This window comes from Mastigoproctus giganteus, chromosome 2, assembly GCF_048544385.1.
Source record: "Mastigoproctus giganteus isolate SK-2022 chromosome 2, ASM4854438v1, whole genome shotgun sequence".
NCBI lineage: Eukaryota > Metazoa > Arthropoda > Arachnida > Uropygi > Thelyphonidae > Mastigoproctus > Mastigoproctus giganteus.
Window position 1 is genome coordinate 41,492,950 of NC_143576.1, and position 25,530 is coordinate 41,518,479.

General features: G+C 38.3%; 1 protein-coding gene across 1 annotated transcript in view; it reads left to right on the forward strand.

The window, feature by feature from the left end:
* The window catches only part of Sik3 (Salt-inducible kinase 3), a 474,358-nt gene that overhangs the window by 347,827 nt on the left and 101,001 nt on the right, over positions 1-25,530 (forward strand). The gene's annotated exons all lie outside the window — the stretch shown is intronic.

The window sequence follows — 25,530 nt, forward strand, 5'->3', positions numbered from 1 at the left end:
GGTTTTCTCCTTTAAATTCTGCAATTTTTTTTTTTTTTTTTTTTTTAAATACTGGCTGATGTGACATTAGCTGTAATGTGTGATATGCTGATCTTAGGGTTTGGAGTTTAATTTAAATCTACTTTTAGAAAGTATGAGGTATGGGAATAAAGTTCCTGGACTAGTGTTGTTGCAGTCATGTTTGATGAATTTGAAAATAAATGGAAGTGGTATGTTGTAGTTCCAACTTCCTCGAACAGATGGTGGTACAGAGATTGTCTGGTAGGCTGACAACAGGTTGCAAATAACAACCAGTTTTGTTGGTAGCATTAACATTCTGTGTCGTTGTTGTTGTTGTTATTTGGTTTTTAGGAGCATTAGCAACTAAGGCCATATTGCTCCGGGATATGCGGTGGTCATTCCCTGACCTTTCCGCATCCTCCGTATTTGGTGGTGATGGGCTCGAACCCCGGTCTAATCAAGAAGCGTGTGCTACACACTGCTGCTCCTTCCCACCTGGCTACAGAGGCGCCACATTCTGTGTCATGATTTTGCAATGGAGCAATGATGGAATATCATATTTTGCTTCAAACTTAAAAAATCTGCAACAGAAATGTATGAAATGTTAAAAACTGTTTATGTTGATGAAATATTAAGTCATACCAGTATGTTTTTGAACAGTATAAGTGATTCAAAGATGGAAATGAACTGTTTATGTTGATGAAATATTAAGTCATACCAGTATGTTTTTGAACAGTATAAGTGATTCAAAGATGTAAATGAACTGTTTATGTTGATGAAATATTAAGTCATACCAGTATGTTTTTGAACAGTATAAGTGATTCAAAGATGGAAGTGATTCAAAGATGGAAATTCAAAATGGCTCAAGAAATATGTGTCCATCAACCTCTCAAAATGAGAACAAAGTTGCAAAAATCCCCAAACAAACAAAGCAAAAGTTCTGGAAATTGTGGCAAGAGATCATTGTTTGACCCTCAGAATGATTTCTAATGAATTGGATATGAATAAGGAGATGATTTGTCAAATTTTACATGAAGAGTTAGGGGAAAGGAAGGTCATTGCAAAATTTGCCCTGCATGGGCTCACAGATGAGCAGAAGCAACAGTGTCATCACAAAAAGACTTCATTCAGACTTTTGAGACAGCCCTAATTTCCCCAACTGTATTGTCACTGGAGATGAGTGTTTTGTCTTTCAGTAAAATGCAGAGATGAAGTGTAAGAGCATGCGGTGAACTTCAGAATCATCACCAAGGCCCAAAAGATTTCATTTACAGAGTTCAGGATGAAGACTATGCTGATCACATTTTTTGACAAACAGGATGTGATTCACAAGGAATTTGTACCTGAAGGGGAGGGAGTCTATGCTGCTTTCAATGTATGGGTGCTTTGAAGACTGCTGAAGAGCATTTTGTGGATAATGCCACAATTTTGAGAGAAAGGCAGCTTGTTCTTGTTGCAGGACAGCCCCCCCTCTCCTATTCCACACTTGTTGTGAAGACATTTCTTACAAAACATGTCATTACAGATCAAACATCCACCCTACTCTCCTGATCGATTATTATTACTAGCCATCTAATGCAAGGCTTATGCTGCACCAGCTAAAAAAAAAATTTCCGAGTTACCCTGAGAGAGAGAGAGAGAGAGAGAGAGAGAGAGAGAGAGAGAGAGAGAGAGAGAGAGAGAGAGAGAGAGAGAGAGAGAGAGAGAGAGAGAAATAGAAGGGAATCACCAAGAAAAAGAAGAATGATGATATCCAGCTCAGGACCCTGGGTGTGCCAAGCCCATACTCACCAGATGTGAGCCCCTGGATTTAAACTAGCGGACTTCTTCCTCTTTCCTAAGATGAAACTGACCTCAAAGAAAAGAGATTTTAGGATGTTGAAGACAAATAAAAACACTGCCAAACTGAACATTATCTCTTTGGACACCTATGCGGACTTTTCTGAAACTTTTAGAATGATGTAATAAGTGCATTCAATCACGTAGTAATTACTTTGAATAAAAATAAAACCATTTTTTGAGTTTCTTTGCTTTATGTTCTTTTCTATTGTACCAGTTGAAGAACTTCATTGCCACACCTCTTATAATACCTAGCATGTCATCAGGAAAAAATTTTAAATTATTCTTCAAAAGAGGAAGGAGGGGTGGGCTCAGATAGCACACCATACTACAAAATGGAGCCCCAACCACCAATTTAAGATGCATATGAAAGAAATAGAAAAGAGCAGTCATATGAAAATTAATGTGTGTAAACATTAACAACATGATTCTTACCTCCATTAATATATCAGCTCTTTGTTAATTTTTATGCCTAGACTTCGAAAATAATTCTTAAAATTTCACATCACATCACAATTTCTACATATATGCATCCTTTTACTGTCCATCTTCAGATTCACCGAACCAACTGTTCTTCCTCGTTTATTCCTTCAACTTACGTTTTCTGGAACAACCTCTCTTCATACGTATTTCCTGAAAATTGCAGTGTATTGAAATTCAAGTCAACAAGTATCTTCTTCCACCTTCTCAACCTTCAACTCATGCACAGTACTAAGTTGTTGTTATTTGTTTTTTTTTTTTTTAGGAGCATTAGCAACTAAGGCCATATTGCTCCGTGGATATGCGGTGGTCATTCCCTGACCTTTCCGCATCCTCCGTATTTGGTGGTGACAGGCTCGAACCCCGGTCTAATCAAGAAGCGTGTGCTACGCACTGCTGCTCCTTCCCACCTGGCTACGGAGGCACCCAGTACTAAGTACTGTAGGTTCTACTACCTCTCATGCTTGTGGGGTGGGGGTAAGGATTTTGTGTTTGCCAATATGTATATCTTACAACAATTTAGGGAAGTAGATATGACATTTATCTATTGTACTACCTGCAAATAATAATAATAATGTTTATTTGCAGACATATGAGTTAGTGCAAATGCATCATGTTTATATGTCAGTAAATTAACCAAAATTAATTTAGTGTCATGTTTCATTACATCTCATATTGCGATGCCTTTCCAACAAGTAGGTGGCAGTATTGTCGAGGAGGATTAATATGTTTAACCTTGTCTTCCTACCTCCCACCTTTCTCCCTTTCAGTAATGCAAAGACAGTTGTAGTATGTGTATAGCTTATCTGTTGCATAGTTTGTTTCTTCTGTCTTTTGCTTAACCTTGCATTAACAGTACAATATTTAAGCAGAAGCAAAGGAAGTGTCTGAACAACTGATAATTTCTGCTTTGTAGATGAATTACAACAAAAATCCATAGGAAGAAAATCTACAGTATTGCTAAATGTGCATATTCTTTGTACTTTGGTTGGATGGTGATCAGAGAGAAACCTGAGCTCCACATACATGCTGTATTACCTGCACCAAAAATCTGAAGATGTGGGAAAACTGGAAGACAAAAACTAGGAAAACTATAACCTTTTGCTGTTCAACGATATGAAAACTCTGAAGCCATACTGACAAGTGCTGTTTCTGCATGACAAAAACATCATGGAGGCCCCGGATGCCAAGCGATTTCCGTGGCCAAGCGATTTTCTGAGCTCTATAAAGCGAGTCAAAGCGTTCTTCTTTAAAGGAATCACTCTTCTTTTAAGTTCCCCATTAGTTTCTCTTAAGTTCTTAAAAAAAGCACTGTAGACTTCATCTTACAAGTCAGGAAAGAAAAGACAACTTTCCTTTTAATTTTATTAGACTTACTAACCCAACTAACCTAACAACCGCTTGGCCACTCGTGGCATTACTCCTGCCTCCCCGTGGCGGGGCCGGTAACCTGAGTGGGAAAGCCAACCCTCAGGGCCAAAAGGAGTACAAAATGGACAAAGAAACCTTTCCCTCACTTGATCAGTTGAGATCACCTACTGATCAAGACCAACCCGATCATGGCTCTTATCAAAATAAAAGACAAAAAACACATCTATGTCAACAAGATCACCCAGCCTTTCTCCTTATTCATTCTGTATCAGATTCTCCTGTTAGCAGATTATCCCCATTTCTAATCCAGAAAAGCTTGGAAAATGCTGCAGGATCACCGAAGATGGTAAAGCGATTACAGTCTGGAGATCTGCTGGTAGAGACAATGAAGCCAAAACACTCGGAAATATTATTGAAACTGACTACTTTTGGTGGAATTCCCGTGAAAATGACGCCTCATGCCACTCTGAATACATCTATAACACTCTGCTATAACATCTAAAGGAGTTATAGCAGAGTGGGATCTGATTAACATCTCAGAGGATGAAATTGTACAAGAATTGACAGATCAAAGAGTAATACATGCTGGAAAGATGGAGAATTAAAGCCAACAAGGAACATAATACTGACCTTTAGTACCCCAAACTTACCAACAATGGTTAAAGCAGGGTATCTGAATTGTCGTATACGTCCATATATACCGAATCCCATCAGGTGTTACAAAATGACAGAAATATGGACACTCCCAGGTAGCATGCCATGGCACTATGATTTGCCCAAACTGTGGTTCAACTGAACACACACAAGCTGATTGTACCGTAACCTCCTTCACCTGTCCCAACTGCAAAGGTAACCATCCGGCATATTCAAAAAATTGTGAAATGTGGAAAGAGGGGAAAGAAATACAAAACAGAAAACAAAGTAATGTATCAGGAAGCCAAAAAGCACATCATGCAGTTTATGCCGAAACGCACATATGATGCCGTAGGTGCTGCAGCAGTCTTTCCCACATTTACAGTATCTGTATCTCTCCTGGCTGATTGTAGCAGTTATACTGCAGAACTTAATGCAATCCACCTAGCTATATACAATATCAATATCTGTCTCAACACTAATAGTTTAAAATATACAGACTCCATGAGTGTGCTTTCCGCAATAAGTAACAATTTCTCAACCCCACGTCCCATAGAAAGAAATCCGGTCTCATCCAAATCATTTGAGGAATCTGAATCATACCGTAAGTTTCTGTTGGATTCCAGGGCATGCTGGAATCACAGGTAACGAAACAGCAGACCAAGCAGCCAAGCACCCAAAGAGCACCCTCAGATTGTTAGCGGACACTTCTCTCTAATGGACAAATTTTCGTTCCATGGGGAATGAAAGGGAAGTTTCACTGTATATTATAGGCCAAATTACTGTGACTGTAATGAATACAGTGAAACTTCCCTTTAACGGACAGCCATGGGGAACGAAAATGTGTCCGTTAGAGAGAAGTGTCCGCTAACAAGAAGTCTGAGGGAGAAAAAAAAAAAAACAGAAAGAAAGAAAAATCATTAAACGTTTAATGTAAAATTAAATTAAAATATATACAGATTTTGAACAATATTTTTGTAAATAATATACAATTACATACACAAGAGATAAAGAAAAATCGTTAAACGTTTAATGTAAAATTAAATTAAAATATATACAGATTTTGAACAATATTTTTGTAAATAATATACAATTACATACACAAGAGATAAAGAAAAATCGTTAAACGTTTAATGTAAAATTACATTAAATTATATACAGATTTTGCACAATATTTTTGTAAATAATATACATACAATCGTGCTATGCATATTATGACTTTATCTTAAGAAAATTACATACAGTAATCACTTATTTTCTTCTGCACCTTCTTCTGGCTGATAATTTTGTTTTCAACATTTGTTTGGAGTGAAGAAACCATCGAAAGTCCTTCAGTATCTTCTTCAGCAGCGAAAAACATTTTTAAACAATTGATTTGTATGAGCGCTTCTTCTATTTTCATCGGTGGTTCGTCGTTAATATGTTCTTCAACAGAATGACCTCCTTCCATTTCTTCATCCTCATGAGGAACTTTTTGAAAAATATCGAAAAATAATGTCGTTGATATCTATAGCACCATCTTCTGTAGTGAGGTTCGAGTCTATATCTTTGTAGCCAGGGTCACTTGTAGCTGAAGTATCGTACATTATCAATAGATGTTGAAGTTCTTGTTCTTCTTGGTGCTCCACATTGCTGTTCACAACTTCAATTTTTGCGTTTGTGAAGGCAGACTTTACAAAACAGTTCACGACAGTTTGTTTTCTAATTGCGTTTACTGAAGAGGAAATCCATTGAATCGCATCTAGGATGCTGATTTTCTTTGCAAGGTCACTCACACATTTTACATCGTTCATGTTTGCAATGAGATGTCTTAAAGCACGTTTTCTGTAGTGAAGTTTAAAATTTTTTATTATCCCTTGATCCAAGGGCTGACACTCTGCAGATGTGTTTGGTGGCAGAAAAATGATTTGAATGTTGGACAATTCAATGTGCGGGTGAGATGCAGCATTATCCATGAAAAGAATAATTTTTCTGTTTTGACGAATCATGTTTTGGTTAAAGTGACTTATCCATTCGCTCATGATATCTCGTGTCATTCACGCTTTTTTATTAGACTTCCAGTCAACATTCAAAAGATTCAACTTTATGCCCTTGAAACAATGAGGATTTTGTGGTTTTCCTATAACAAGTGGTTGTTCAAAGTCTCCCAGCATATTTGTACACAATAGTACAGTCAAGTGTTCCTTAGAAATTTTTCAAGTTTTTGGTTTTTAGACTCATTGTTTTTTCAGGAAGAGCTTTAAAAAAACAACCCTGTTTCGTCACAGTTGTAAATATCCTTAGCTTCAAAATCACGACATAAATCTTCCAATTTGACAGTCCACTCTGTTACAACCCCAGTATCAACAGATCCACCTTCACCACTTATGGTTTTCCAAGAAATTTTATGCCGAGTTTTGAACTTGTCTAGCCATCCCACAGAAGCTTTGAACTCATTTACCCCCGTAGATTTCGCAACCTCCAAAGCCTTTTCCCTAATAATAGGCCCATTAATGGGAATTTTTTTAGCACGTTCGCGACAAAACCACTCATACGTAACATTGTCAATTTGAAGTCCAACAGTTTTCGGGAATGATTTTTGAACCTGATCATTTCCGTGTTGCCAAAATTGTTTGAGCAGTTCATTTTTTTCCTTTAGCATGTCGCTTACGTGCGTCTTCCTGATTTTGAATTTTGCAGCGAGATTGCTAACACTGTTTTTTTTTTGCCGATCATAAGCATTAATGAGTTCGACTTTATCTTTTAAAGTTAAATGTTTACGAGAAGACATTGTGCACTTCACACGACACTGAACAAAACTGGCCCCGGGTGCCAAGCGTTCCGTGGCCAAGCGATTTGTAGTGCATTTCTAAAAGCGATTTCTGCAAAGAGTATTTGAGCAAACAGATTCTATTTTTGTTTCAAAAACCGTTTTCTTGATTTCTTTGTATATCCAAGTAGCACTTTCACTCTACAAGAAGTAGGGAAAGGCCCAGAAAGGGAATCCACCTTTCTGTTTTTTTTCTATAAATACTAATTACTAACCCAACCGCTTGGTCACCTCGTGGCACTGCTCCTGCCTCCCCGTGGCGGGGCCGGTAACCTGGGTGGAAAAGATAATCCCCCAGGGCCAAAAGGAGCCATCATGGATTCTACAAATTTTCCACCCTTAGAGCCTTCAAGCTCAAGACCAGAATATGGTAACGAAGACAAGGAAAATAGCCAACCCAAAAGGCTTCGAACAGAAACACACTGTTCAGATATTCCCAATTTTTTGGTGATGCACTCTCTGTCTACCCAGCCTGTGGGTAAGTTATCTCCGTTCGTGATTCAAAGACATCTAGAATCTATTGCAGGATCACCAAAAATGGTAAAGCGACTCCAATCCGGAGATCTCCTGATTGAAACAGCCACCACAAAACATTCGGAGTGGCTATTAAAGACAACGACATTTGGTGGGTTGCCAGTATCTGTTACTCCCCACAATACCTTAAATTCATCAAAGGGTGTCATCACAGAATGGGACTTAATTACTGTGTCTGAGGATGAATTAGTACAAGAACTTAGCAACCAAAAGGTAATCAGCGCTAAAAGAATAATGACAAAAAAAGATGGAAATCTCATTCCAACTCGTTCCATCATTTTAACTTTTAGTACTCCTGATTTGCCATCCTCAGTAAAAGCTGGATATTTAAACTGCCGAATTCGTCCATACATCCCAAATCCTCTTCGCTGTTTTAAATGCCAGAAATATGGCCATTCACAGCAGGCATGCAGAGGTGACGCCATCTGCCCTATTTGTGGAGCAAAGGATCATACGCAGGCAGATTGTCCAGCCGCAATTCCCATCTGCCCCAACTGCAAAGGCAATCACCCCGCATTTTCTAAAACATGTGAAATGTGGAAAACAGGTAGGAATATCCAAAAATATAAAGTAGAACACAAAGTCACATATCCTGAGGCACGCAGACAAATAATGCTGACCATGCCAAGTCCATCTTATGCCTCTCGAACCCGAAGTTTTCATACAACTGCAATTCAAACAGATGTGTCGATACCGCCCAACGTCTCGCTAGCTAATTGGGTTAAAGCAACCATATCAACCACAGGAAAAGAAAATTCTAAAACGAAAACCAGCAATGCCACCAACACCCCAATTAGTATCCCAAATGATACTGAGACAGTCTCAAATGACACAGAAAAATTCCCAATTGAGACTCGGACAGTTCTGCATAACAAAGAAAAACTTAAAACTGCTAAAGATAAGAATAAACCTGAATCATCAGCCAGTAGTATGGAAGTAGATGTAAACCCAGATCATGAAGAACCCATACTAGAACTTCATGCAAATGACACGATGGATACTGGACGCCCTACTTTCCCGAAAAAAGACCGAAAAAAATCCTCTTCAAACAAAAAACAGTCAGATGATTCATCCTCAACTAAACCAAAATGAACCACAACATCTTACAATGGAATTGCAGAGGCTTTCGTTCCAACACAGACGATATTCAATACCTAATTAACCAATATTCTCCGGTTGCCTTTTGTTTACAGGAAACTTACCTAACCACACAAATTTCTCCTTCGATAAAGAACTATTGGATTTATCGAAGAGATCGAAATACTGCTAACGCTGCCCATGGTGGTGTGGCAATACTAGTAAATTCAAAGATCCCATCTAAACATATCCCACTCCAAACTGAAATAGAAGCTGTTGCTGTTCGTATAACTCTCCATGGTACAGTAACACTAGTCTCAGTCTATCTACCACCAAACTGTACTTGCTCTTTAAAAGATCTCGAAGACCTCTTTATACAGATACCTCCACCTTTCTGTATATTAGGGGACTTTAACGGGCACCACCCATTATGGGGCTCTACTAAATTGGATAGACGAGGTAGACTAATTGAAAGTTTTTTGGAGACACTAAATCTCACTGTACTCAATACAGGTGCACCGACACACGTACAGCTCCCAGCAGGACACACCTCAGCAATAGATCTCTCAATTTGTTCACCAGTACTAGCCCCAACCATAGAGTGGTATGTAATAAACGATCCCATGGGCAGTGACCATTTCCCAATAGTATGCAACTTTCTGAAAGCAAAGACTCCTTCATTTCAACCCAGCAGAAAGTGGAAATTTGTCCGAGCAGACTGGGCAAAATTTCAGTCATCAATTGACCTTGATGAGGAAAAAATCCGCCTCCAGCATATTGATGATGTGACAGAATACATCACGTCGCATCTTCTAAATGTGGCTAAAGACACGATACCACTATCAAATCCGCCGGGCCGAAAGCACTATAATTACTGGTGGAATGACAAATGCACCACAGCAAAGAGAGCAAAAAATAAAGCCTGGAATTTGTTTCGGCAGTGCCCAAGCACAGTCAATCTCATTAATTATAAGAAATTAAGGGCAAAAGCACGCTTTATACAAAAGCAAGCAAAGAAAGAATCCTGGACCCGGTTTGCATCCACTTTTCACAGAAATACTGATCCCAAAATAATATGGAAAAGAATTAGACAGCTGTCTGGTAAGTTTCCTACCATAACTTCTCCAATCCTCTCCTGGAATGGGCAAGATATATCTAATCCTGTAGATATAGCCAATGCTTTGGGCAATATTTTTGCAGAAATCTCAGCAACGTCAGCATATACTAGCTCATTCCAAAGAATTAAAAACACTAAAGAAAAGCATGGTATTAATTTTGAAACTTCAAACCTTCTCCCATATAATAAACCTCTGCAATATTCTGAACTATTACATGTCATTAGAACAGCCCGCAATGGTGCTGCTGGACCAGATGGGATTTATTATGTCATGTTACAACATCTTAATGACAAAGCTTTGCGCCTCCTCCTAGTCTTTTACAATCGTATATTTTTAGAAAATGTTTTTCCAGTTTCTTGGCATCACTCTACAGTTTTGGCATTCCTAAAACCTGGAAAAGATCCATCCAACCCATATAGCTATAGACCCATATCTCTCTCAAGCTGCCTCAGTAAAATCCTTGAGAAAATTATCCACAGAAGACTCATCTGGATCATCGAGTCGGAAGAGCTAATGAGCGGTAGTCAATATGGCTTTCGTCAAAACAGGTCATGCTTAGACCTTATGGTCAAGGCTGAATTTGCCATCCGTAATGCTTTTGTCAAACATGAACATCTAGTAATGGTTTCAATAGACATAGAGAAGGCATTTGATACCACCTGGAGGCATGGTATACTTAGTGATCTGTACTTTCTCGGACTACGTGGCAACCTTCCTGTGTTTATTAAGAACTTTCTACATACTAGATCATTTCAAGTTCGATACCAACATGCTCTCTCTTCAACTTTCATTCAAGAAGAAGGTGTTCCACAGGGATCAGTATTGAGTGCCACTCTTTTTGCTATTAGAATTGATTCCATCACCAAACAGCTTCCAAACACAATTGAGACATATCTATATGCAGATGACCTTTCCATCTCCTGCCATTCCCAAAACATGAGATCTATTGAAAGACAGCTTCAAATTTCACTAAATAAAATACAACAATGGGCCAGCCTCAACGGCTACCGACTCTCTCAGCAGAAAACAACTGCAATTCATTTTTGCAGACAACGAAAACTTCATCCGGATCCTGAACTTCAAATTTCCAATGTATCCATCCCAATCGCTACTAACATCAGATTTCTAGGATTAATCCTTGACCACAAATTAAATTTCCTAGATCATATTAAAAATGTACGGACTTCCTGTCTGAAAAAGATAAACATACTCAGAGCGTTATCTGCCCGAACGTGGGGTGCAGATCGTACCTCCCTGCTTCGGTTGTACAAGGCATTAATCAGATCCCGTCTCGATTATGGTGCTCCAATCTATGATTCTGCCAGAAAGAGTGCATTACGCTGGCTTGATCCTATTCAACACAGTGCTTTGAGAATTGCAATTGGTGCGTTCAGAACGTCGCCAGCACATAGTCTCTACATAGAAGCTCACGAGCTCCCACTAACTTTACGCAGGAAAACACTGTTGTTGAAATATGCTGTCAAGATACAAAGTTGTGCCTCTCATCCCGTTCAGTCATACCTTTTAAACCCACCATTAGAAAACCTATACAGAAACAAACCCAGCATAGTTAAACCAGTTGGTCTTCGCCTTCTTGAACTGGTGCAGGTTTGGAATATTTCCATCCGGAAAGTACAGCAGATACCAACCTTTGCTCAACCACCATGGGCTCCTCCTCCTCTTCCAACATGTGACACTTACCTCTGCCAATGGAGAAAGAATACTTTGCAAGCAACAAACTTCAAACAAATTCATGATGTTCACATTCAAAGATATATTGATTTCTACCAAATTTATACAGATGGCTCTAAATCTAATTCAAATGTTGGAGCAGCTGCAGTGTTTCCAAATACAGTTGTATCAGTATCCCTTCCATCAGATTTTAGTATATTTTCTGCTGAATTGTATGCAATAAAACTTGCTTTAGAAAATCTCTATTCCGACTGTTCTTTAAAATCTGTTATTTATACTGATTCCCTCAGCTCAATCATGTCACTAAGTAATTGCGAAGATAAAGTTCACCCTGTTCTAGATGAAATCAGAAGCTTGTTACTACAAATCAAAAAACGTCAACAACTGGTTGCTTTTTGTTGGATACCCGCCCATTCCGGTATTTTAGGCAATGAACTGGCTGATAAAGCTGCAAAAAATCCAACTACCTTTGATTTAACCAACATCCCTGTTCCAGCATCAGATTGTGTACTAACCGTTCATGCTGCTTGCCTATCACAATGGACAGCACTCTGGCACTCTCAGACTAATAATAAACTCTTTCAGTTTAAACAAGATCCGAAAATTTGGCGTTCCAGTGTTCGTACATCGAGACGAGAAGAAGTAGTCCTTTCAAGGGCAAGAATAGGTCATACTCATCTGACACATCTTTATTTACTCACAGGAGGTGATCCACCACAGTGTACACATTGCTCTAACATCTTGACTGTTAGACATATTCTAATTGACTGCCCCTACTATAAACAACACAGAGCTTCATCCTTGATCTCACTGATAAATAAACGTAAACCAATAACTCTTGAAAATCTCATTGGTGATAAAGCAAATATTTCTGAATTTTTTGACTTCCTCAAGCAAACTGGACTTTTTAATAATTTCTGATTTAAAATTTTCTTTTGATTTTATGGAAATTCCTCATCTCCTAAAATAATAAGTGAATAGGCACATTATAGCCATAGATGCTTATGTGCCATTAAGCCTCCATAACAACAACAACAACAACAATGAACAAAACTGAAACTGAAAAGACGAAAGGCCGACAAAATTGCCCCCCCTGCACACACTGAATTCATCAGAAGTTTTACACGTGCCTTAAAATTCTTGAAAAAGGGTTTTCGAACTGCGACGTAAACCTTGATAAAATTCAGAGAATCGGAAATAGAAAATAAGCACACGATTGAGGCAATACGTGAAGAAAAGTTCCTAGAAAAAGGACTGTGAGCTCTCCCGCAGTCCGTTGTGGGGAGATCAAATTAAGTGCTAATCTAAACGAAAAGTGCAGATTGCCTGTCCATGTCCGTTACAGAGAATGTCCGCTAAGAAGCTGAAAACACGTTAAAACCAAAAGAGGAGAGTTGGGGAATTTGAAAATGTCCGTTAACGAGAGGTGTCCGTTAGGAGAAGTTTCACTGTATAATGAACAGTTATACAAACAGAGTGGGCCAGCAAATCGGAATGTATTATCATGAGGGATTTTCAAATTCCAGACATTGAATGAAACCTATGGGTTGGCAACTCACTCAGAAGAAAAACATTTCTGGATTTGCTAGATGACTGCATTCTGGATTTTCTAGGTGACATGCTAAGGCAGATTATACAAAATATTTGGCTATGAATACTGAATAAATACTTTGTTTAACTTCACACATGACGCTTTCAGAGATAGTGAATAGTAGACTCCTGTGTAATATTGATTTTGAGTTAATTGATTTTATGATAACTGAAAGGAAGCTGGAAGAGAAATTGTTGCAGCTAAAAATGAACAAGGTACTGGTGGCTGATGAAGTCTGTCCAGTTATATTAAAAGATGCAGCAAAAGAAGTACAGGTTGGATATGTACAAATATCCACCCCTCCCAATTTTGCCTCTTTGTGAGAGAAAATATTGAGAATGATAGTTAAAGTAGTAATGCAAGATCATCTTGATAGGAACAGAGCAAATAAAGCAGTCATCACAGCTTTTCTTAAAGAGAGATCATGCTTAATCAGTCTGATTAATTACTGTGAGCTGATCACAAAGGAACTGGATTCATAAAATAACATTGACATCATGTAATTATTTCATTAAAGCTTTTGTATGTAATATCGGTATAGATACATCATAGACAACTCTTAAAGAAAAAACTACAATAGTAGTGTAAGGCATTATTTCTTCTTTATCTCATATTGTGCTCATCTTTCACAACGAGTTATTGTGCTACCTCAAATGTACTGCGCTACCTCGAATAAGTAAAACTTCACTAATAGAGAAGACTGGTGTTACTTATTCTTGGTGGGCACCAACACTGCCATTAGTCTTCTCTATTAGTGAAGCATTACATATTTGAGGTAGTGCAATACATGGTAACTCGTGAAGGACGAGCACAATATGAGATACAGATGAAATGATGCCCTTTACACTACTATCGTAGTTTTTTTCTTTAAGAGTTATCTATGGTGGATCTACACCGATATTATATAGATAATCTTAAACTCTTAAAATATTATGCCTAGTAGCATTTAGTTTCATTTTAATATTATCACATACACCTTTCTTTTGGCATCTCTCATAATGTGTGATTAACTGCCCAATTGGGTTGTCTGGGTGGTGGTGCCCACCGAGAATAAGTAACAATAGTCTTCTCTATTAGTGAAGTGTTACTTATTCGGGGTAGTGCAATACATGGTAGCTTGTTGTGAAGGATGAGTACAATATGAAATACAGATGAAATGATGCCCTTTACACTACTATTGTACTTTTTTTCTTTAAGGATTTCTATGGTGTATCTACCGATATTATATAGATAATCTTAAAACTTTTAAAATATTATGCCTAGTAACATTTAGTTTCATATTAAAGCTTTTGATCTTGTTCCTCGTTAAAGAGATAGCTAAGGTGTGGGAGACAGAGTGGTTGTTAATGGCCATTGCCTAATGTTATGAGTGGCATATCAGAGGATTCAGTTCTTGGCCCTTACTGTTTATTAAAAGTATTGATTAAATATTTTGAATTTACTTATGGTAAAAATGTGGGGTGATGGTTGATGACCATAATCAGGGTATGCTACTTCAAAAATATGTAGTGTGAGTATTAAATAATGAGACTGTGGCAATAAAATAAATATAATGAAACATTTTGTTCCTTACAAATTATCCCTTCAAAATAATTGCTTTTGGCTTGCACATACTATTCGATATGTTTCTTCCAAGCACAGTAACATTTTTGGAAGTCATTTTCTGTACGTCCTTTTAACACTGCCGTCATTTTTGTTCTGTATGTCTTCAATGAACTGAAAAGGGGTTCCCTTAAGTACACTTTTCAGTTTAGGGAAGAGAAAGTGCATGTTCACACACAGGAATTAGTTTTTTTGTCCAGAAATTGGTGAACAGAGATCAATTGTGTGCTGGAGCATTGTCTTGATAGAACAGCCAACTATCCTTCCAAAATTCAGGTCTCTTCCTTCAAATTTTTTCATGCAGCCTTGTCAGAACCTCAATGTAGTACATTTGATTGACAGTCTGATTTGGTGAGTTATGTTCAGCCATAATAATTCCTTTAATATCGAAGAAAACAAGAAGCATGATTTTCATTTTTGATTTTGACATTCTTGCTTTTTTTGTCTTCCATTGCATTGACTGTCTTTTAGTTTCTGATCATACTGGAACAGCCAACTTTCATCACAAGTAATTACAGTACTCAGAAAGCCTGGATCTTCAATTCTTTTCAAAACATCTTCAGAAACTTGGAATCTTCTCCTCATTCTTTGATCTTCATTCAAAATGTCTGGCACCATCTTGGCGCGCGCACACACACACACACACACACACACACACACACACACACACACACACACACACACACACACACACACACACACACACACACACACACACCTAAATATGTTGCACCTATTGTAATCACTGTCCTTACTCGATTTATTAGTTTTCATGGATACCAGACAGCCTAGTTGTTTGCTGTCTTCCACATTTTCTCTTCCTTCTAAAAATCTTTTATGCCATTCAAACATGCAAGCTCTTGATGTAGTATCTTCCCCATAAACTTAATATAACATCTCATAACTTTCTGTTGGTATTTTCTTTAGTTTTGTTAAAAATTTGAGGTTGATTCATTGTTCGATTCTTTTGTCTGTCATATTTCAGCAACAGCGGAGCTCTGCTGTTGCCCAAAATTATTGGATCGAGCAGCATAAACTTGAAAGTAAAGTTGTCATCTGACTTCCACATTATATTGCACTGTATTTATATATATTATATATATTTTTTTTTTTTATATATATATTTTTTTTTTTCAAAACCCCAAAAACAAAAGGTATTAAAACCTGTGGTACTTAGTATCATACATGGGTTGAAGGCTGAGAAGATAAAAGATACTTGTTGACATTAAACTTGAATTTCTGTAGATTGTAATTTTTAAGAAATATATATGAATGAAAGTGGTTACAGCGAACAGGGGTATAAGGGATAAATGAGGAAAAGGAAAAGTTCTATAAGTTAGGAGTTGAATAGGATGCTAACGATTGCTGCATGTGTTCAGGCTGGTTTGGAAGAGAGTGAGGAAGTTCAGATGCCAATGCAAAAGAACAGTGCTTTTGGAAATATCCATAGAAAAGACATGCAGCAGAAATTGAATGTCTATAAGACAAAGAACTTTGTAAGAGATAGGTTATGAATTAACCTGATTGTTTGCTTTTTAATGGAATCTAGAACTTACGGAAGTTTTGGGAGCATCATTCCAAATATGAGAACAATATTCCATGCTAGGGCGGATTTCAGGTTTGTACAGTGTGGATAGCTGTTTAGAAGTGACAGAGAGAGAAGGGAAAACAAAAACAGTATTTTTTATGCATATAAAGCAATATTTGTGATGTGCTTATGCCAAGAGAAAGAGATTACAAGTAAGGTAATTCTTAATAGGGATATATGATCTTGTCTAGAAATCAGTGTCGTCAAAGTTTTTTTTTTTTTTTTTTTTTTTGCCCAATGCTCTATAAGCTTGCTTTCTTTCATTGTTTGCCTCTACTAATACCAAGATGAATGGTAGACTCTTTTTAGTACAAATAAGACAGGACTGCATGAGTATGAAATGAAGTTTTCTTCATAACATTAGAGAATAATCAGCAGATTGCATTTAAGAAATTTGTGGTTGATATTTGTATAGGATGAATAGGATTTCCAGTCAGTGTATGAAAATTGTTAAGAAAAAAGGGAAAGAGTGAGAGTTGAACCTTTGGAATACCAGCAGAAGTTGAATACCAACAGAGAGCATTTTACCATCACCTGCAGTGAGCAGTCAGAGATAAAACTGGATATCCAATTGTAAAGTGCATTGAGACACCTGAAAGATGAGTGTATTTAGAAGACCTTTGTGCCTTAAATGTCAAGAGCAATTGCTTGAGTTTCACTGGACCTGGAGTTTTATTGGCATCAAAAATTGTTCAGAATTCTTCTAATCTCTGAGAAATTTGGCCTCTGGGGCTTTTTACAGATGTTCCAGGTATGAGGCATCTTTAGTCAGCAGGTGATTCATAAATTCAAGGAAGAACTAAACAAACTATTGGGGATTGATAGGTGAAATTGGAGGTGTTTTTTTTTTTTTTTTTGCTGGTGTAAGCTTGCTTTCTTGCATCATTTGCCAATACTAATACTAAAACAACTGATGTTCATGTGCCACTGATGGATCAAATGGACAGAATTTCAGTAGTTTTGGTAGTTCTACAACAACTAGATCCTCTGTTTGCACCTTTGTAGTGGTGGGACCAATAGTAACCCTGGGTATTTCCCTGCATGCAAGTCTTAAAATACTGCATATAGTATACTGAATGCAACATAAGCATGAATCAACATAAGCAGGGGACAAAGTGGTGTATCCTGATGACACGGAGAAATACCCCACTCTGTGTCACCAGGTAGCGTTAGATGACTTTCATTATCCAGTGCCATATCACAACTTTGCTTATAGGAAGCTTGAAGCGGTAAAACCCATATTTAGACTATAGAAAAATGCTCTATCACCAAAACATATATCGCTTCCACCATACAGTATGAGTGATACTGTATGGTGGAAGATTTTGAGATTATGATGGGCATCTCAGTGAGTTCCACTATTCCTTACATTTTGAGGGTACAGCTCTAAAACAGTTTTCACAAGCCATCTACTAGATAGTCTACTAGACCTAACCTATAGGTAACTCTATAGATGGCATCCAGATCAGCTAGTAATCTTGCTACTTCTGTTTTGCCAGCTATTGACTGGAAGGAGTTGGAGTAATTTGTGTAAGGGGCATTCTCAAAGCCACATTATATCTAGGAGCTGGGTATATTCTCGTTATGTATTAGATGATGAAATGCACAAGGCATAATTTTTTATGGGTTTAGATAATTAACTTTATAATATTGGTGTAGATACACCATAGTTTACCCATAAATTTGAACTACGTATGTAATGTGAAAGGCATCGTTTTAATTGTATCTCGTATTGTGGGTGCCTTCACAACAAGATAACTGGTATTGCACTACTTCAAATAAATAATGCTTCTCTAGTAGAGAAGACTACTGTTATTTATTATTTATTTATTTCAAAAATAAATAACAGTAGTCTTCTCTACTAGAGAACCGTTATTTATTTGAAGTAGTGCAATACCAGTTATCTTGTTGTGAAGGCACCCACAATACGAGATACAATTAAAACGATGCCTTTCACATTACATACGTAGTTCAAATTTATGGGTAAACTATGGTGTATCTACACCGATATTATATAGTTAATTCTTGCTTACAATTAAAACGATGCCTTTCACATTACATACGTAGTTCAAATTTATGGGTAAACTATGGTGTATCTACACCGATATTATATAGTTAATTCTTGCTATGTGTATATCCAAAAATTTCATTAATTCTTACTTGTCCTCTCCTCTACTTTTACTTTATCTACTGAATTCAACTGGATATCACACTAATAGAACAAACTCATCTGCAAAAGATCTAAACCTTCCAAAAACTTTTCCGTTCATTTCACAAATATACGTGATTTTAGTTACAATCTAAATAGTGTCCATCACCCACAGTCTGCCTAGCTCCACTTAATTTTTCTGACAGAATCACAATTATCAATTGCTTCAACCACTACTCATCCTGGTTTCTGTAATTTTTTGCTCTACAATTCTGTTTTCTTCAAAGGTGGTACTTGTACATATGTACACTCTAATATTCCTTGTAAAAAACTACCTAATTTGGAATCTTTTCTTTTTGACGACCTCTGGCTTAAAATATCTCCCCAGTTCCACCATATTCATCTGTTGCTTCTATCATTCTCCTAACTCCAGTAATCACTAATCAGTGGATGAACTCTTTGACTTCCTGTCTTTAATCACCACTTTTTGCAACCTAATGATGTCCTAACAGTGAAGTAATTTTCCATGGTGATTTTAACGTTCACAATATTATCAAATTTCCCCAATGGTTTTCTAATTGTGCAGACCCAGCTCATCAAGATGCTGAGGCTTTTGTAATTACTAATGACCTTATTCAGCTTGTTTTTTTATCTACCAGAATACCAGACAATCATAACCACACACCCAACACTCTTGATCTTTTTCTTACAAACAACCCTTCAAAGTACACAGTTAGTGCTATTGGTCCCTTCTCCAATGGAGCCTCTTTCTGGTGGCCATTCTCAGCCTCATATTGATGAGATGAGATGAGATGAGATGTGGATTCCTGCCATTCATCCACAGACTGATGCTCTGTCTACTACTATCTGTCCACTCTTGGAAAACCTTAATTACAACACTCCATTAGCAGCCCACAAGATTCAGTTTCCATAACACTGCCACTCTTCAACCAGTAACTGATAATCATCCCTCTTTCAAAGTCCATAAGATCACATCCCTTGCCCGTGTCAATCAAGTACTTGGTATGGGGGGGGGGGGGCGGAGAAGCAGTGTGTAGCATGCGCTTCTTGATTAGACTGAGGTTCGAGCCCGTGACCACCAAATATGGAGGGTGCGGAAAGGTCAGGGAATGACCACCGCATATCCCCGGAGCAATATGGCCTTAGTTGCTAATGCTCCTAAAAGCCAAATAACAAACAAAACAAACTTTGTATGGGCTGCATGCCATGAACCTGCAATATCTTATTTACTGGTTCTCACTGTAAACATGTTCTTCAAATAATGACAAAATTCTGGACAATGACTTAAAAGACTCCTCTGAAAATGAAGCTAAAGTGCTCGGGGAGAAAACCCCTGTTAATGAGGAAAACGATAATGAACTGGATAGCTGGCCTCCTCAGTATTAAGAAGGGCAGGAAAGGAAAAAATCAAGAAACTATAGAAATTCCAGAGATGCAACAAAAGACAGAAGAAGAACTAAAACTAGACTACCTAACAAATTTGACTGACCCTATCAAACAGGCAAAGGAAACCAGAGTGTATCTAGAAGAATATATGCACAAGCAAACCAGCAGGATTACTTCTGCAGATAGTGAACTGTTGGTCACTGCTTGAGCAGTGCCTGATTGAATTAAACACAGAGAACCAAGTGTTAAAATCAAAATTAGAGGTTACAACTGAGGAGAAGAACAACTATAAAACAATGAACACATTAACTTATGCCCAATGTGCAAAAGTTAATGGCAAACAGGACATAACTAAAGCAAAACAAATAGATACTAAGCAACCTAATATAAACAAGGAAAGCAACATTATTATTCTGAAAGCAAAAAGTAAATCTACTCATAAAACCAGTGCGGCAGTTAAGGACACAGTGGTAACAAAGCTGAGACTTCATCTGAGAGAAATAAAGATAAACAACATACGGAAAATCAGGAATAATGGAATCCTGATCGAGGTAGCAAGCAAAGAAGATCTAAGAAAAATAGAAAACCATCCTGAGATGGAAAAACTGGGCTTGCTCCCTGAAAAACCAAAAGGGAAAAACCCTAATATTATAATCTTTGATGTACCTGTGTCAGTAATAGAAAAAGAATTCATGATGGATATCTACTTCAAAAACTTTAACAATGAAATGACAATAGATGAATTTGCTGCTGAATTCCTGCTGAAAAGAGAAACAAAAGGAATGGACAACTCAACATAATTGCAGAAATTACACCAAAAATTTGGAAGGTATTGCAGGGACAACAGAGAATCTATGCTAGCTGGACCAGTCATAGATTTAGAGAACACTTCCCTATCCAAAGTTGCTTTAACTGCCATAAATATGGTCACATTGCCAGAGACTGCAGTCAGAAAGAACCTGTTTGTGGTCACTTTCCAGTAACTGGCCATGATTACAAAAATTGCAAAAATAAGTCTCAGCAGCCAAAATGTGCTACCTGCAAGGCAGCACGGCTGACTGACTATACACATAGTATCAGAGATGATAAATGCCCCAGTTATAAAAAAAAATGGCAAAACTTATTTAATCTAGAACCAACTATGGGCCAGATTGAAAATGTAAATGTGACTAGGGCTCTAAATCTTGTCCAATTGAATGCTCAAAGAGCAAGAGCCGTTGTAGATCAGATCAAACTCAAATTGGAAGAAAATAATATAGATATCTTGGTACTCCAGGAACCCTACACACATATGGGTAGGGTTCAGGGATACCCAAGAGGCTATAAAATAATAGAATACCTCGGTGTCCCTTCTACAGCAATAGTAGTTAAAAATACTGACCTTACAGTCACAAAGGTGGGTTACCAATGGGCACACACTCCCACTGGGAGTGTGTGTGCCCATATCACCAGTGCTGTAGGACAGTTTTACATTATTTCACTATATTCCAGACCAGGTGAAGATATAAATCCAACTATTGAATACCTACAAGTAGTCACAAACTTGCTACCTACTGCAAATATCATAGTGTGTGCTGATGTCAACTGCCGGTCAGCCTTATGGCATAGCCTTACGGAAGACAGAGCAGGCACACACACAACAGCCAGATACTTTCAGACTATATAGCCACCTCACCCTTTCAAGTGCTAAACCAACCAAATAACCTCCCAACTTTTAGCGGTACCATGTGGGAGAGTGACATTGATGTTACTCTTGCCACCAATTCAATAGCTTATAAAATCACAGACTGGTGTCCAGCAAGCCTGGATCACAGAGCCGTTTCCTTCAAACTAAACAGGCAATTACAAACAACCCAACATTCCATTCACTGTTGGATATCAAAAGATATAACCTTAAAAGGGCAAACTGGCAGATTTTTGCAGAACATACAGCAGCTGAGCTGCAAAAACAGGAAAATGAGTGGTCTAGATCAGGAAACTGTAGCCCAGACGAGCAAGCACTGACTATGACAAACATTTTAACAAAAACAGCAACCCTGTCTATCCCACGGAAAAAACCGAGGAAGCAGACAGTTCCCTGGTGGTACCCCGAACTGACTATACTCAGAAGTAGGGTACACCAGGCGAGGAGGCATTTTCAAAGAGCCAGAACATCTTGGCCACAAAATGAGGTGGATGCACTGAGAGATTCTTATAGAACTCTCAGGAATCAGTATACAGCCCTCATAAGAGACAAGAAAAAGGAATGCTGGAGGCACTTGGTGGAAACTACTGGAAACAATAACCCTTTGGGAGTTGTCTACAGAATAGTGACCAACAAGCTGCCAAGAGGAGATGTCTTAGAAACTACGGTCAAACCAGATGGAACCCCAACCCTGTGTTGGGTGGATTCTGTAAATAACATTCTAGGCAGTATCATTCAGACTGAAACTGGAAATCCTTCCCCCACCCAGCTAGACATTATAAAAGAAAACACTGAATATGACAATGCCAATATTGAACCTCTGTTCACTATACAAGACTTAGAAATAGCACTATCTAAAACCAAAAACAATAAATGCCCAGGTTTTTACCTCTTAGAGGTTGAGATTATCAAAAAATTAGTGGAAATAGCACCAGATAAATTAATAGCACTATATAATAACTGTATGACAGAAGGTATATTCCCAAAAATATGGAAACAAGCTGTGTTAAGATTAATCCTCAAAAGCCCCAAAAAACTCCCTACTTATCCCAAATCATATAGACCAATAGCCCTACTCCCTGTACTAGGGAAAATATATGAAAGACTAATATATAGCAGATTAGCTCAATATTACACAGAAGCAGGTTTGCATTCCAACAGTCAGTACGGTTTTAAGGAGGACAATTCTACGGAGGATGCCATGCACCACCTACTGACAACAGTTAAAAACACAGAGGAGAAATATATGCTGGCAATCTCCATTGACTTTGCTGGGGCATTTGACTCACTCTGGTGGCCTAGTGTCCTTGGGAGACTTCGCCAGGCAAATGCCCCACAAAACCTCTATAAGGCAATAAACAGCTACCTTACAGACAGTGTCTCAGTACGCACAAGGTTCCAGGAATTGACATGCCCTGTGAATAAAGGCTGCCCGCAGGGTTCAATCCTTGGCCCTTTCTTTTGGAACATTGTTCTGGACAAATTTCTGGCCTTGGATCTGGGTCCCATGGAAAGCCTGGTCTTTGCAGATGACATGATTTTCCTTGTAAAAGGTAACTCACGAGTGGTTGTAGAGCAAAGATCAAATGCCGCCCTCTTGCAGCTGCAGGAGTGGGCACAAATGCACATGCTCAAAATATCGCCTGAAAAAACCAAACAAATACTTCTAAAAGGCAATTTGGACATAAGAAGATGTCCACAAATCAAAATTAACACAACCACTATAAAAATGGTAACAGAACTAAAATATCTTGGTGTGGTCTTTGATTCAAAATTAACTTTTTACCCCCATTTGATCTACTTGGCGAAGAAAGTGAGAAATTATGCAGGTATGATTGCCAGGATCAGTCGAGCAGACTGGGGACTCAATAGAAAGACCCTGGCAATCATATACCATGCAATGTTCCTACCTGTTATCACCTATGGAGCCGGTGCGTGGTTCATCCGTTCGGCCATAGTAAGAAATAGGAATAAATTAGAATCGATACAAAGGGCAATACTACTCAGTATTACCAGAGCATATCACACAGTAAGCACACCTGCACTACAGTTGCTGGCCGGAACTCTCCCACTTTACCTGGAAGTAGCCAAAAGAGGCTTATATTATAGATTTAAAAAGGGCATACCCACAGAATTTCTGGGGATAGCCCTTGATACAACCAACACCTTCAATGATGAAAGAAAAAGAATAGCCACAAAGCTCCACGAGCTATTGCAAACAAAGTGGGAGCAGGAAACCAGAGGTCTGGTTACCAGACAGTTTCTGCCACGGGTGTCAATGGGCACACCTAAGTGATATGCCCCTGGACTTTTTACAACATTTATATTGACAGGTCACGGCTCCCTAAAGGCAAAACTAACCTCCTTAGGCCTGACCGATGACCCAAACTGCACCTGTGGTGAAAATGAAGACTGGGCACACATTCTATATGACATCCCCAGAACAGAGCTAATAGCACAGATTGGTCCCTTCCCAGGGGAGAAGAACAAAATTATAAAGCCTTTACATCTTTCACGCAGAAAGTATTCGAAATTCACAGAGCAATGCAAAGAATGGCAATTCAGCCCCCCCCCAAGCAATTAAACAATATTCAATGGTAAAATTGCCCAGGTTTCCCACCACGCCCAGTCGATGACTTAAAAACTGTTAGGATAGCAATATTCTGCACCCTGACAGAAACCTGGCATAACAAAACTCCCCAGGACTACCCTGCCATGTGTGGAACCTGGGGTCACACACCAAATAACTAACCATGTAGGGGAGGAAGATGTACAGGCAGCCAGGGAAGCAGATTAACTGAAAAATATCAGTAAGCAAGGGGATGCAATGTAGAATGAATGAATGAGAATGAAAGATTGAATGAATGAATGAAAATGAAAGATATAATAAATAGGCTAGGCACTGAGTGAACTAGGAATTATGGCAGTTTTGGTGAAAGAAAGAGTGACCTAGCATGAGGGAAAGAGAGAGTGAATGGGAATCAGTGGAAGAGCAAATGTAATTGGCTGAAAGAATACAAAGTTAAAAATAACTTACATTACTTTATATATACTGTACCAACGAACATTTACTAACCACATAAACACTATCACTGCATTCTCCCCTGGCCTACAAAAAAAAAAAAAAACTTGCGGCTAGACCTGCACCACAACTGAAGAATAACAATAAGTTGCGGTGCCCAGAGAGTGCAATGCAGAAAGTAAGAGTCGAATAAATGAGATGAGAGCTAGAAGAATGAATAAAAGTGTAAGCGTGTGAGAAAAAGAACACAAACCATAAATGCTACAGTTAAGTACACACTAACCATAGTTTTAATTAGTATTTAAATTTACACTACGCATCATTGCATTCCCTCCTGGTGTGTGAGAAAAAGATGAATGAGTTGAGTGAAAAAAAAATGATAATAATAATAAAAAATAATAATATATATATATATATATATATATATACACACAAATTTGTATAAAACTTGGGGAAAAAAATTATAAAATAAGAAAAAAGTATTTAAAAAAAAAAAAAAAGAATGCAAGTAGAGTGAGAATGCAGATTATGAATAAAGTAAATGTGTGTCTCTCCCACCCCCTCGCCTGGTGGGTTCCCCACTGCCAGCTAACATATCCCACCCCCGGAGCAGGATGGACAGCTTGACCTTCATATCGGATTCGACACTCCTTGGACATGACACCGACGAAGACATTCTTCTGCGGCTTTGCTGCCAACACGCCATTGGCGATCTGAACTGGGTACTCTAACCTAGTGCCCCTTAAAACCCCAGGGAGGAGACGGATCTCTGTCTCCTCTCCTCCCTGCCTACCCCCCATACTTCTCCTGGTGGGGCTCGTCTCCACTGACCTCTTTAGGGATGCCTACTCTATAGTCCCTATCCTTCTATCTGTTTTCCCCCCAGTCTTCAATCTCCCCCCCTCACTAAATTGACCAAGTACACCCTTAACAA